General features: G+C 45.9%; 1 non-coding gene across 1 annotated transcript; it reads right to left on the reverse strand.

The window, feature by feature from the left end:
- Positions 1 to 11,796: 11,796 nt before the first annotated feature.
- LOC114815901 lies at positions 11,797 to 11,934 on the reverse strand. Its single transcript, XR_003763699.1, has one exon. It is a non-coding gene; the product is annotated as a small nucleolar RNA SNORA7 (small nucleolar RNA).
- Positions 11,935 to 14,122: the final 2,188 nt, after the last annotated feature.

The following is a 14,122-nucleotide window of genomic DNA, read 5'->3' on the forward strand; positions in this document are numbered from 1 at the left end:
CTCCCCCCGGACCCAGACGGCCGCCCCCGGCTCCGCCCCCACCCCACATCCATCCCCGCCCCTGCTCCACCCCCTGCACCCCAATCCCAGCCAAGGACCCCCGCCCCGGCTCGGAGGGGAGGAGGAGGAGGAGGGGAAGGGAAAGGGGGAGACCCTCGGGATGGGGAGAGGAGGGGAAGGGAAAGGGGAAGACCCTCGGGATGGGTGGGCCAGGGGAGCGGCAGATCAGCAACAGGGTTCTTTCCCCAACTCTCCCTCCCCATCCCGGACACTGGTGCCAGGACAGTCCGGCCATTCCAGGGACCCCTGCAGCCAGCTGCCAACTGCGTTCCCTCCAAGGAGCTTGAGGGAAGGGACCGAGGGTGAGGGGGTCCAAGCCAAGGAGAGCACGGAACGGGTTGATACCAACTCTCTTGGACCCTCCCAAAGAATCGCTGGTACTTACTGAGCGCTTACTGTGTGCAGAGCACTGTACTGAGTACTTGGGAGAATACCTTGCAATAGAGTTGGGAGACACATTCCCTCCCATAGGAGCTTATAAATCCAAGTGTTCAGTACTGTAGGAAGCAGCATGGCATAGTGGACGGTGAACGGGCCTGGGAGCCAGAAGGTCATGGGTTCCAACCCTGGCTCTGCCACTTGTCTGCTGTGCGACCTTGAACAAGTCACTTCACTTCTCTGTGCCTCAGTTCCCTCATCTGTAAAATGGGGATTAAGACTGCGAGCCCTAAGTGGGACAGGGACTGTGTCCACTGATTAACTTGTATCTAAACCCACCGTTCAGAAGGGTGCTTGACACAGAGTAAGTGCTTAACAATACTATATCATTTCTATTATTTTACCATGTTCTGCCCGCTGGATCCCTTGTGGGCAGGAATCATGTCTACCAATTCTATTGCACTGGACTCTCTCGAACACTTAGTACAGTGTTCTGCACACAGGAAGCATTCAATAAATGCCATTGGTTAATTGATTGAGGGGGCGGGAGAGAAAGAGGAGGAAGGAAGGATCTGGGAAACAGAAGAGGAAGAGGGGGACAGAGAGAGAGAGGAGTGGTGGAATAGGCTCCCTAGCAATGTCCTCTCTGCTGCCCATTTGCCCCTTGCCCATCCTCCAGGGCAGGAAGGTGGTCAGAACAGTAGCCTAATGCCCCAGGCCCCATTCCAGGCTGGCCTAGAAGTGGTGACTGCCCTGGGGACGAAGTGAGAGACCCCTTACTAACTGGTCAGGCTAATCTTCCCAATCTCCATGCAGTCCCCAGGGGTTGGGGTTTCAACTGTCCCTTCCCCCCAGCCCCTCAGGGTGCTTCTGAAAGAGGTTGGAAAGCACTGACTAATCACCAGCAACTCCTCACCACCTCCAACTTTGAATACCACCCCAACAAGTGGCTACTGCATCAGCCTCTCCCTGGTGCAGTCCATAACGTCTGGATCATTTTCTAAAAAAATTGTTCTGTGCACGTCTCCCTTCTCCTCATAACCCTCCAATGGCTGCCCATCCATCTCTAAATCAAGCAGAAATTCCTCTATCCCTCAGCCCCACTCCCCATCCTTATCCCCCAGCCTCACACCTACCTCCTCTCCCCCTCTGCCACCTCATATTCCTCTGCCCCACTCTCACCTCCTATCCTCCATCCCAAATTCCTATCCCCCAGACCCAGTTCGCTTCCCCCAACCCCACTCTACCTCTTCTGCCAATCCAATCTCCACCTTCTCCATCCCATATCTCCTCATCCTCAACCCTGTCTGCATCCTGGTCCTCCTCAGGCCCTTTCAGAGAGGGTCTGCAAGACGGAATCTTGCCAAATTGTTGCCGAATTATACATTCCAAGGACTTAGTACAGTGCTCTGCAATAGTAAGCACTCAATAAATACGATTGAATGAATCCTCAGGGCCCAGAGCAAGTGGCTGGGCGTTTTCATGGGACGGACATAAGAGGACCTCATTCTTCTTTGCACATTGATTTCAGGTGAATGGTGAGATGTGATATCTGGGAACAAGTTCAGGCCGGGGGAGGGTCAAGGAGAAGGAGAGGGCTAGAGGGATGGAGGGAGAATGGCAGGAGCAGGAGGCAGAGGCAAGATACACAAAGACCCTATCTGTCCTGCCCCTGTGTCATGGGTTCTAACATCTTGTGTGAAACAATATACCCTGTTCTTTCCAAGGCTGCAATGCCCCACTCTGGAATAATTTCACTTGAATGGTTGAGGACTTCCCCTCAGGCTGATCTTACTATGTGCCAAGCACTGTTCTAAGCAGTGGGATAAATAAAAGGTAACCAGGTTCTTCCATTTGGGGCTCACGGTCTTAATCCCCATTTTACAGATGAGGTAAATGAAGCACAGAGAAGTTAAGTGGCTTGTCCAATGTCACACACCAGACCAGTGGCGGGGTTGGGATTAGCACCCCTGACCTTCTGACTCCCAAGATCGAGCTCTTGACACTAAGCCAAGCATGGGCCCCATTTGGGTCAAGGACTGTGTCTGATCTGCTTTCATTCATTCATTCATTCAATCGTATTTATTGAGAGCTTACTGTGTGCAGAGGACTCTACTAAGCACTTGGGAGAAAACACTATATCAATGAACAGCCACATTTCCTGCCCACAATGTTCATCTCAGTGTTTGGTACACAGTAAACACTAATGAGTAATCTAGCCAACTAATGGTCTCACCTTCTGTACAGGAACAACCATGGATGGAGTGGTCATTTTAGAATCAAAGGATCCTAAGTTTTTTTATATTTATTTTTGGTATTGGTTAAGTGCTTAGTATGGGCCAAGCACTGTACTAAGTGCTGAGGTAGATACAAGTTAATCAGGTGAGACATAGTTCATGTCACACATGGGGCTCACAGTCCCCCATTTTACAGATGAGTTAACTGAGACACAGAGAAGTTAAGTGACTTGTCCAAGGTCACACGGCTGACAAGTGGCAGATCTGGGATTAGAACTCAGGTCCTTCTGACTCCCAGGCCTGTGCTCTATCCATTAGGCCACGCTGCTTATCTTGTTGTCATTACTTGGTTTGTTAATTATCAAAATATTATTTATTATAAAAATCTACTGCAGATTTATCCAGCTCACACCCTTCCACCCACTTAGCCTAGGAATTGTCCATGTCGTAGGAGTCCAGCAACAGGAAGTCCGCCACACTGTATCTATCTCCATCACTGTTTACTGTCACTCATTGGTCATACTGAGAGTCATTCGGCCTGATTCTCACATACCTTGGTATTAGAAAATAAAGCCTACATCTCCCTTAAATACCCGCCCTATTCTTGTGACATACTCACTCTGTCCACTGAGGTTGTGGGAATAACCCTACCATCTCAGTTGTGGGGTCATACTCAGAGCAAACCACAATGGGAAAATGCTTTCAGGAATCTTGGGCTGTGATCAGAAATGTTCCTAGCTATTTGGGTTTTTTTTTGTTCCTGAAAAATTAAGCCTTCCTCCCTCCCTGGATTTGCCCCTCTAGGTCAGCAGGATCTGTAGAGCCTACTGGAGACTGTACTTCTGCCTTATAGCTACTCTCAATTGAATCTCCTGATAAGTAAATAATGGTAGTACTTGTTAGCACTTACTATGGGCCAAACACTCTACTAAGCTCTGGGGCAGATACAAGATTATCAGGTCCTATATGGGGCTCGCAGTCTAACAGGGACTGTCTCTATCTGTTGCCGACTTGTTCATTCCAAGCACTTAGTACAGTGCTCTGCACATAGTAAGCGCTCAATAACTACTATTGAATTGAATGAATGAATAAATAAATAGGAGGAAGAATCTCCTCTAATGGTGAGATTTTTATCAGTGTTGGCAGGCATGGCTGAGGAGAGAAGTGTAGGACTACTGAGTGTAGTGCAGTTTGTTTCATAAAGCACAGCTGCTTCTGTTCCCCACACTGCCTGGTGCTATTTTAGTTTCACTCTCTTGGTGTTACTATCTTCCCAAAGCCTCTGCCCCAAGAAAGTCACACCCCATTTCTGCTTACTGCAAGCCAGGCTGGCCTGTCTTCTGACACTGTCTCCCAGCCTGCCACCAGTATGCCAGATTTGCTTCAGTTCATCTCTGAAGTCCTTCTTCTGACCACTCTGTTCAAGTTTACTTCATTGTCTTGTCTTATGCCGCTGAGTCATCTCCGACCCATAGCAACACTATGGTATGGAAAAATATGATAAAAATATGGTTTTATGTCATGGTAAAAATATGGAAGTGGTTTACCATTTCTTCCTTCCGCGCAGTAAACTTAAGTCTCCACACTCAACTCTCTCCCATGCCGCTGCTGCCCAGCACAGGTGAGTTTTGACTTGTAGCAGATTGCCTTCCATTCACTAGTCACTGCCCAAGCTAGAAATGGAATGGAATGGACAAGCCTCTGCTTTACTCTCCCTCTCATAGTTGAGACTGGTAGAGTTCTGGAAGCACTCTAGGTGTGACACATACCTCTTCAGAGCCACATTCCAAATCCAGAAGTGTCACCGATGTTGGTAGGAATCACTGAAGTCTCTGAAATCACTGCAAATGCAATCCTGCCAACCTTGACTATGAGTATCATAGACCTAAAAGTCACGGCAGATTTAAATGGCTTTCTTTGCTCCGTGAGGTCCATTCAAGTGGTTTCAATGGCATCTCTGGTACTCAGGCAGAGGGAAGCAGGTATGTCTTTCTGGGAAGCCCCCAGAGGGCGAGGGACCCCTGAAACAAGTGAATACCCCAATTTTCTACCTAGCCTGGCCCTTATCTCTCTGAATGGGCTTAAGAAGACCAATTTAATGGAGCGTAATTATTCAAGCCCAGTTTCCTTTCTGCCTGCCTGAAACTGAGACCTATGGATTCCTTCCTTCTTCACACTGCAAATGTCAATAGCATTATCTGAAGAGAAGTGATTCCCTCAGTCCAGCTGGGGTCAAGGCCAAGTTGGTGAGCACAAAAACTGGCATGCTTTGGGATGGAGCCTGGTCAGCCACATAATAGTAATAAAAATGATAATAACAACAACAATAATTATGATAATGTCTGTTTGCACTTACTATGTGCCAAACTCTATGTTAGGTACTGGGGTAGATACAAGGTAATCAGAATCTACACGGTTTCTACATGGTTCCTGTCCAGTATGGGACTCAAAGGGGGAGGGAGAACAAATATTGTAGTCTCATTTCACAGATGAGTAAACTGAGGAACAGATAAATTGACTTGCTATGACACCTTAAAAAAGAGGAAGGAGGAAGCCAGGAGAGCCACTCCATGGTTCCCCTCCCTGAAAGAAGTGTAATTGCATAGCTGAATCAGAGAGAAGGATTGGGGAGGAAAGTAGTAAGACCAGGAGGTCGGAGAGCAAGACTCTCCCCTATCTTGAGGTGAGAGGTGGTGAGCCGTGTACCTGGAAGAGTAAAACACAGGGAGAACTCTTGCTATGACCCTAGACATACACAAGGCACAGGAAGCGATCGAAGAGGATTCCAGTTTCAGTTTAGGATACCTGGATGTTCAGGTTTTTAACATTTTTTTAAGGTATTTGTTAAACGCTTAAGAGCTTATTCTAAGTGCTGGGGTAGATATGAAGTAATCAGGTTGGACACAGTCCCTTGTCCCACATAGGACTCACAATCTTAGTCCCCATTTTAGTGATGAGGTAGCTGAGGCACAGGGAAGATACGGGACTCGCCCAAGGTGACACAGCAGACAAGTGGTGGGACCTGGATTAGAATCCAGGTTCTCTGACTTCAAGGCCCATGGTCTTTCCACTAGGCCATGCTAGTGTTATAGACTGAGAGAGATGGGAAAATTAGGAGGGGATATGTGTTTAGGAGGAAAGGTGAGGAGTTCCATTCTACTCATAATAAGGTTGAGGTGCTAATGGGACATCCAAGTGGAGACACCCTGGAAGAAAGGAGATGAACCATAGGTCTTTCATTCATTCAGTTGCATTTACTGAGTGCTTATCATGTGCAAAGCACTGTACTAAGCGCTTAGGAGAATACAATATAACAATAAACAGACACATTCTCTGCCCACAATGAGGGGGAGACAGACATTAATCTGAACAAATAAATAAATAAATCACAAATACATACATAAGTGCTGTGGGGCTTTGTGAGTGGGTGAGCTCCCCTAAAAACTGTAGAATGAGAGGAGTAGGAAAATCAAATAGAGCCTTGGGGTGTCACCACAGTTAGAGGAGGAGAGGCAAAAGAGCCAGAAAATGAAACTGAGAGGGAGGGGTCATTGAGAAAGAAGAATGGAGTTGTCTCACAAGCCTGCAACCTTGGTGTTATCCTTGACTCTGCTCTCTCATTCAACCCACATATCCAATCCATCACCAAAGCCTGCCGGTCTCACCTTCACAACATCGACAAGATCTGCCCTTTCCTCTCCAAGTAAATTGCTACCTTGTTAGTATAATCACTCATCCTATTCCAGCTGGATTACTGCATCAGCATCCTTTCTGATCTCCCAACTTCCTGCCTCTCCCCACTTCAGTCTGTTCTTTACTCTGCTTCCCGGATCATCTTTCTACAGAAACGCTGTGAATATGTCACCCCTCCACTCAAAAATCTGGCTGCCTATGAACCTCTGTATCAAGCAAAAGCTCCTCACTATTAGCTTCAAAAGCTCTCCATCATCTTGCCCCTTCTTACCTTACCTTCCTTCACTCCTTCTACAGCCCAGCCCGCACACTCTGCTCCTCTGCTGTTAAACTCCTCATTTTGCCTCATTCTCACCTGTCCTTCTGTCGACCCCCACGTCCTAACTCTGGCCTGGAATGCCCTCCCTCCTCCAATCCACCAAACTAGCACACTTCTTCTCTTTCGAAGCCCTACTGAAAGCTCACCTCTTCCAGGAGGCCTTCCTAGTTTAAGTCCCCCTTTTCCTCTGCTCCTCCTCTCCTCCCCATTGCCATAACTCACTCCCTCTGCTCTACCCTCCCTCCCCCCCCACACACTTGTGTATATATGTACATATTTATTATCTTATTTATTTTATTAATGATGAGTATATATCTATAATTCTATTTATTTATATTGATGCTATTGAGGTCTGTTTACTTGTTTTGATGTCTGTCTGCCCCTTTTAGGCTGTGAGCCCATTGTTGGGCAGGGATTGTCTCTATTTGCTGCTGAATTTTACTTTCCAAGCACTTAGTACAGTGCTCTGCACCCAGTAAGCGCTCAATAAATACAATTGAATGAATGAATTGAATCAATGAATAAACGGTTGAGGTTTGATAGTATTTCCAGAAAGAGGAAGTGGTCAGTGGGATTAAAAGCAGCGGAGAAGTCATGGAGGATCAGGATGTAACATAAGCCTTATTGGACTTGGCTATAAGGAGATCATTGGTCACTTTATAGAGTGATGTCTTGGCTTAGTGAAGAAGTTGAAAGCCAAATTTCAGAGGGTTGAAAAGAGAGGTGGAGGAGAGGTGAGAGGAGGGGAGGGAAGAGGGAAGGGAGACCTACTCTTAAGAAACAGCTGGGAATAAAGAGGAGGAAGAAGAAGCAGTAAGGTGTTGGAGTGATGGGGAAATTTTGAGAAGTTCAAGTTTGATGGATACAGATTTATCAACTAAGCAGATGTTCATCATCATCAGGAAGGAGGAAGGTTGGGGGGTGGTTGGGGGCTTCAGGAGAAAGTTGTAGGTCTGTAAAATTTGTTGGAGGTTATGGGTATATGAAGAAATGAGGGAGGAATAGAAGAATGGTTGAGCAGAGAGCTGAGTTATAGCCTGACAGTCTGAATTTATAGTGGCAGAGCCTAAATTTCCACATGCTACATTCAGGTCTATGGTCATAAGAGCCGAATAATTGGATTGTGGCAGTGATCCAGAGCTGAGGGTGCGAGAGCATCGAAGGGACAGGGGGTGAGAGAGTTAAGGTTAGCGGAGAGGGTGGAGTTGAGGCTGTGTAATTTCTCAACTATGGATAGAAGGGATGAGAGAGAGTCCATCAAAAAGAAGGAAATAGTCTGGGCTTGTCTAAGCTAAAGACAAATTTGAGGATCAGAAAGTGTGGAGGAGATGGCAGGTAAGAAAGATGTAGTCAGAGTAAGTCAGGGATGGTGAGGTTAGAGATGAGGCATTGTTAGAGATAATTAGATCTACATAGAGATGTATATAATATTTCTTATTTGTGTGCATATATATAACACACCACACAGATAAATCTCCCGCTATGTACAGTTAGATAGACAGTTAGATCACACACATGAAAGAAGTGTGGCCTAGTGGAAAGAGCATATGTCTTAAGATCAGAGGACCTAGGTTTTTTGCAGAGGGCATTTATGGTATTTGTTAAGCATTTACTATGAGCAGAGCAGACAAGTGGTGGGGTGTGAATTAAAACCCAGGTCCTTCTCACTCCCAGGCCCGTGATGTAACCACTGGGTCATGCTGCTTCCCTGGATTCTAAACCCAGCTCTGCCACTTTCCTGTTGTGTGACCTTGGACAAGTCATTTAACTTCTCTGTGCCTCAGTTACCTCATCTGTAAAATGGTGATTAAGGCTGTGAGCCCCACGTGGGACATGGACTATGTCCAACCTGAGCAAGCTGCATCTACCCCAGCACTTAGTATAGTGTCTGGCACATAGTAAGTGCTTAACAAATGTCATTAAAAAATACAGAGAGAGAGAGTGAGAGAAAGAGACAAACAATGTCATAGGTACAATTCTTGTATAATAGAGTTGGTGAACATGATTCCTTCCCAAAAGCTGTAGAAAGAAGAAAATGTGAGTGGGCTTCACTCTGGGAGAACCCTGAAAGCAAGGCAGGTATCCCAGAAGACAGTGCTGATTACCTCTAACCCTCTCTGAGACATCCTTGCTGATCTTCTTCCTGCCTGAAATGAAACAAGGTTTTGTTTTCCCTGCTGAACAAAAGCACTTGATGTACTTGTGCAGCTATAACATAATGAACAACTAAACAGCTTTTCCCATCTAGAAAATGTTGCTGGTGCAGAACTTGGTATCTAAGCATGTCATTAATTATTTGCATGATTTCTGGCATTTTCTCAGAGAGAGAACTAGTATTTTGCACAAGAGGGTGATTTTGCTGCCCTTGCTGTTTTCTGAAAACTAGAAAAATAAGGATTTTTTTTTCCAGAAATAACCACTTCCACTGTAATTTCACGGGATCGTAGCATATGAGGGGAAACTCCAAGGTGAGTGATTTTGCTTTTGCCCTATTTGTGAGAAAGAAAGGGCAGAGTGTCAGAGACTTAAGTTCTGCCCTAGCTGTGTGACTGGGGCAAAGTTATTGAACCTCCATAGACTGTGGTCTCCCTGCTCTGAAGTGGAAATAATAATTCTCCTCTCTTCTTACCTCTTAGGGAGACAATGAAGATTGTCTCTCAACAGTACTAGCACTCATAGAGGCAATCTCACATCATCGGCATTTTCAAACGCCTCCACCTCAGAGGACAGCTCAGGATACAGTAGCTATTTATAGTCCTGAAGGAGGTAGAGGGTGGAGCAAGAAGGAATGAGCAGGCAGTGGGGCAGATCCAGTGCAGCACTGGGAGCTTTTTGTGTGTTTTTTATGGCATTTGTTCATCAATCAATTGTATTTACTGAGCACATACTGTGCAGAGCACTGTACTAAGTTTGGGAGAGCAGAATATAACAGAGTTGGTAGACACATTCCCTACCCACAGTAAGCTTAATCACTTAACATGTGGTAGGCACTGTACTAAGCTCTGGGGTAGAAACAAGCTAATCAGCTTGGACACAGTCCATATCTCACATGGGGCTCACAGTCTTAATTCCTATTTTACAGATGAGGTAACTGAGGCATAGAGAAGTTAAGTGATTTGTCTACGATCACACAACACACAAGTGGTAGAACTGGAATTAGAACCCAGGTCCTTCTGACTCCCAGGCCCGTGTTCTATCCTCTAGGGCCCACTGCTAGTTAGCTGAAGTTGGGTTCAGAACAAGGGTGGAAATTAGGGGTGTCAGTGGGAGGAGCCAAGTTAAGCCTTTGGAAAGGCTGTTATATGGGGGTTAGAGGTGGGGGTGTTGGTGGAGGGAGCAGCTGTCAGAGAAGCATTATGGTCTAGTTTTAAGAGGATAGACCTGGAAGTCAAAAGACCTGGATTCTAATTTTAGCTCTGCCACCTCCTGCTGTATGACCTTGCACAAGTTACTTAACTTCTCTAGGCCTCAGTTTCTTCATCTCTGGCATGGTGATTCAATACCTCTCCTTCCTCCTATTGAGACTGTGAGCCCCGTGTGGAATTAGGGCTATACCTAATAACTGATCATCTCCCTCAGTACTTGGCACATAGTAAGCACTTTACAAAAACATTTATTATTATCCTATCTGAACTGCACCTATCCTATCTTAACTGATGGTGACTGGTTTCACATCTCTATCCACCTGCAGACACAGCACATTGCGAGTCACCTGCAATTCGTTCCAAGCCTTTAATTCAGAACTTCAACTTCTTATTTACAGGCGATACTATCAATGCAATAAAAACAGTAAAACCAAGTTAGCTAGAAGGACCAAGAATCTATGCTGGCCTCAGGCCCAGGCATGCTGGCTTATCAAGTTATTACTTGTATTTTTATCTGCAGATTCACTCACAAGCTCCAGCTGGCAGTGGGTAGGGAAACGGGGAGGTGGCACCTCTTTTCCAGAAGGGTGTCATGACTTGTGTGTCCAGAATGCTCCTCCCAGATCCTCCAGACTTTTGTTTGAAGTCTTGCCTCCTTCTTGATTGGTAGTGCCTGCTGGGGAAGAGGAGGGGGAGGGAGAAGAGAGACAGGAAGGAATTTCATCTGCACTAAGTGCTTGTCTTGTTCTGGTTCCATGAGTTTATGCTGTTTATATTTCCATTTACCTCCCTGCATTCCCTCACTCCTCTCCCACTACCCCCCAGATTGCCTGCTGCACTCCTCTCAAGTCAACCTACTCACTGTGCCTCATTCCCATCTCTCTTGCCACCGACCCCTTTTCTGTATGGAATTCTCTCCCCCTTTACATCCTGCAGACCTCTGTTATCCCCATCCTCAAAGCCCTTCTGAAATCACTGCTTCTCCAGGAAGCCTTCATTGACTAATTTCTCATTTCCCCACCCTATTTCCTCCCCTATGGCCACTTGAGCACCTCCTGTCACATAAGCAATCAATCAATGGTATTTATTGAGCACTGTGTGCAGAGAATTGTACTAAACTCTTGGGAAAGTATAATGCAACAGAGTTGGTAGACATATTCTCTGTCCACAACAAGCTTACAGTCTAGAGGATTTGGGTTTTCACCCCAGCCTTCTGTAACAGCAATTAGCTTGCCATGTCTTTTGCTGTCAAGACAAAGAAGAAGCAGAAGAAGACGCTGGAGAAGCAGCGTGGCTCAGTGGAAAGAGCGTGGGCTTTGGAGTCAGGGCTCATGAGTTCGAATCCCAGCTCTGCCACTTGTCGGCTGTGTGACTGTGGGCAAGTCACTTAACTTCTCTGTGCCTCAGTTCCCTCATCTGTAAAATGGGGATGAAGACTGTGAGCCCCACGTGGGACAACCTGATTCCCCTATGTCTACCCCAGCGCTTAGAACAGTGCTCGGCACATAGTAAGCGCTTAACAAATACCAACATTATTAAGACATCTTCGACCCATAGTGACAGCATGGACACATCTCTACAAGAAAGCCCCACTTCCAACTGCAATCGTTCTGGTAGTGTATCCTTAGAGTTTTCTTGGAAAAATTTGGAAGTGGTTTACCATTGCCTCCTTCCATGCAGTAAACTAGTATCTCCACCCTTAACTCTCTCCCATGCTACTGCTGCCCAGCACAGGCGAGTCTTGACTTGTAGAAGATTGCCTCCCATTTTCTAACCACTGACCAAGCTAGGAATGGAATGGGTCTGCCTCTGCTTGACTCTCCCTCCCGTAGTCAAGACTGGTAGAATACTGGAAACTCTCCAGGTGTGACCCTGAGAAGGTCAATAGCAATTAGCACCATATCTTTAATCTCTGTTGCTTTCTCCTATCTGTAACTTTAGTGTCTGTCTCTCCAACTAGGCAGCCAGCTCCTTGAGGGCAGGAATCATGTCTATTTCTATTTTATTCTCCTAAATTCTTAGTACAGTGCTCAATAAATGCAACTGATTGATTTAGGATGCATGTTGTTTTGCATGTTACTTTTCTGAAAGAAAAACTATCATATTTTGTTTATTTTACTAAATTCAACTCCCCAAATAGAGCCCATGTTAGAATAGGAGTTGAAGTCATTTCCCACAGTAAACTGACTCCTGCCTCCACAAATTAATTCGTTTACAGTAATGTCTGCCTTTTGGCTAAATCTAAAACATTCTTTGTCTTCATTCTCAACCTCTCATAAGCCTATCACAGCCACCCTCTCCTCTTAGAAACTTTCTCAGACTTTTGCAAAACTGACACAAGTCTCTCCTGGTTCTCTTCCTCCCACCCTCACCTTTCCTTCTCAGTCTTGTCTCCTGGCTCTCCTTCCTCCCTCACCTTTCCACTCTGAATGTCCTACAAGGCTCTGTTCCAACTTCTCTACTCTACATTCACATGACCTCAGTTACCACCAAATCTCTTTCCCCATCTCTGCCTTATCACCTGCTTTATAATCTTGCATTTCCTCCTGTCTCCAAGGTATCTCCCCCAGATAACCTGCCAGCCCATTAGTCTCAATATAGCAAAAACTGGACTCCTCATCTTCCCTCCTAACCACATTCCACATCTTAACTTCCCCATCCTCCCTGCCTTATAGCTCACAAAATGTCATCTTTGACTCCTCTATGTCTTTTACCTCTCCCATTCATTCTGTCTTTAAATTCCTTTTGCTTTTTCCTCCACAGTATTTCACAAATTTACCCCTTTCTCTCCATTCTTACTATTCTCAACTGGTCCAAGCCCTTGGCATCTTCCAGCTGGATTGCTAGAACAGCCTTCCTCTTGGTCTCCATGCCTCCAGCCTCTCCCCTTTTCAATCTATCCTACACTAGGCTGTCCAGATCATTTTTCCAAAATGCCATTCATAATATGTCATCTCCCTTCCTCCCCAAGCTCAAAAGGCTTCCCTTCTCTGTCCAACTAAAACAGAAACTCCAGGCTACTGGATTCAATACTCTCCACTAGCCTTTTTCCTTTCATTTTTCAATCATATCCTCTCCCTTGCCTCCCACACCCCACCCACTCCCTACCCCCTACTCCATGAGCAGGAACTCATGTTTCATTTTGTCTGATAAAGGAAGTCCTTATAGACTGGAACTTGGCTTCTACTGTGTGTACCTACCTATTCCAGGAATCCATCCCCTGGATTTGGAAAGGCAATAGCCCACGCTGCCCATTTCGAGTTTATAGGAAAAACAAAAGCTGGAGAAAGAAAAAGAATAATGTCTTTAACTGGTTTCCAAAGTAAAACTTGGAAATTTCTCCCACATTTTAACATCCTTGAACAGAATTGGGAAGCATCGCCTGCCATGACTTTGGACAATTTCACATTCTGCCAACTTCTCCATCTTGCAATTGAGTAATTCCATTGAGAACTAAGAGCGAGTTTCCCAGGGATGGGTTAAGGGGAGTGCTGGGGTAAAGAAATGAAAATTCCCTTTATTCCCACTTCAGTAGAACCCACTAGAACCCACCAGTAGTGGGTGTCTGGATTAACTTTGCTTGCTAAATGCCTTGGGCACCCAGAACACTGAACCCACACCCTCCTGCCAATGGACCGAGTGCCCATTGCATTCACTGTTCTGAGCCTTTGGGTCTTCACCCAGAAAAGGCTGGTCACCCCTGATCTGGACTACAGAAAGGTAGTTTCAGTGCTTCTCTGGTGACAAATCCAGTGTCTTGCTCTCGAGGAGCCAGGGACAAGGGAAGGTAAGGGTAGTCAGTCTCTGAGAGGTTTTTTTAAGCTATGACCTCTGTTATGTCCAAGGTATGCTGACTTTGCCTTTAGGTTTGTGTCAGAAAGGAAATGCAAAGGGTTAGAGTTCTTTGGGAGTCTTTCAGGAGGTTAGGGCTGTGACTCTGACCAAACCCAAAACCCAGCAGCCCTCATTTGTCCTCCCTTCCAATCTCGGCCTCCTCCTCCCCTACAAGCCTGAACAGAGGGTTTCCCCAGCATTTTGCTGTGACCACAGAGTCCTGGATTACTTCCCCT

Source organism: Ornithorhynchus anatinus, chromosome 1 (assembly GCF_004115215.2).
Source record: "Ornithorhynchus anatinus isolate Pmale09 chromosome 1, mOrnAna1.pri.v4, whole genome shotgun sequence".
NCBI lineage: Eukaryota > Metazoa > Chordata > Mammalia > Monotremata > Ornithorhynchidae > Ornithorhynchus > Ornithorhynchus anatinus.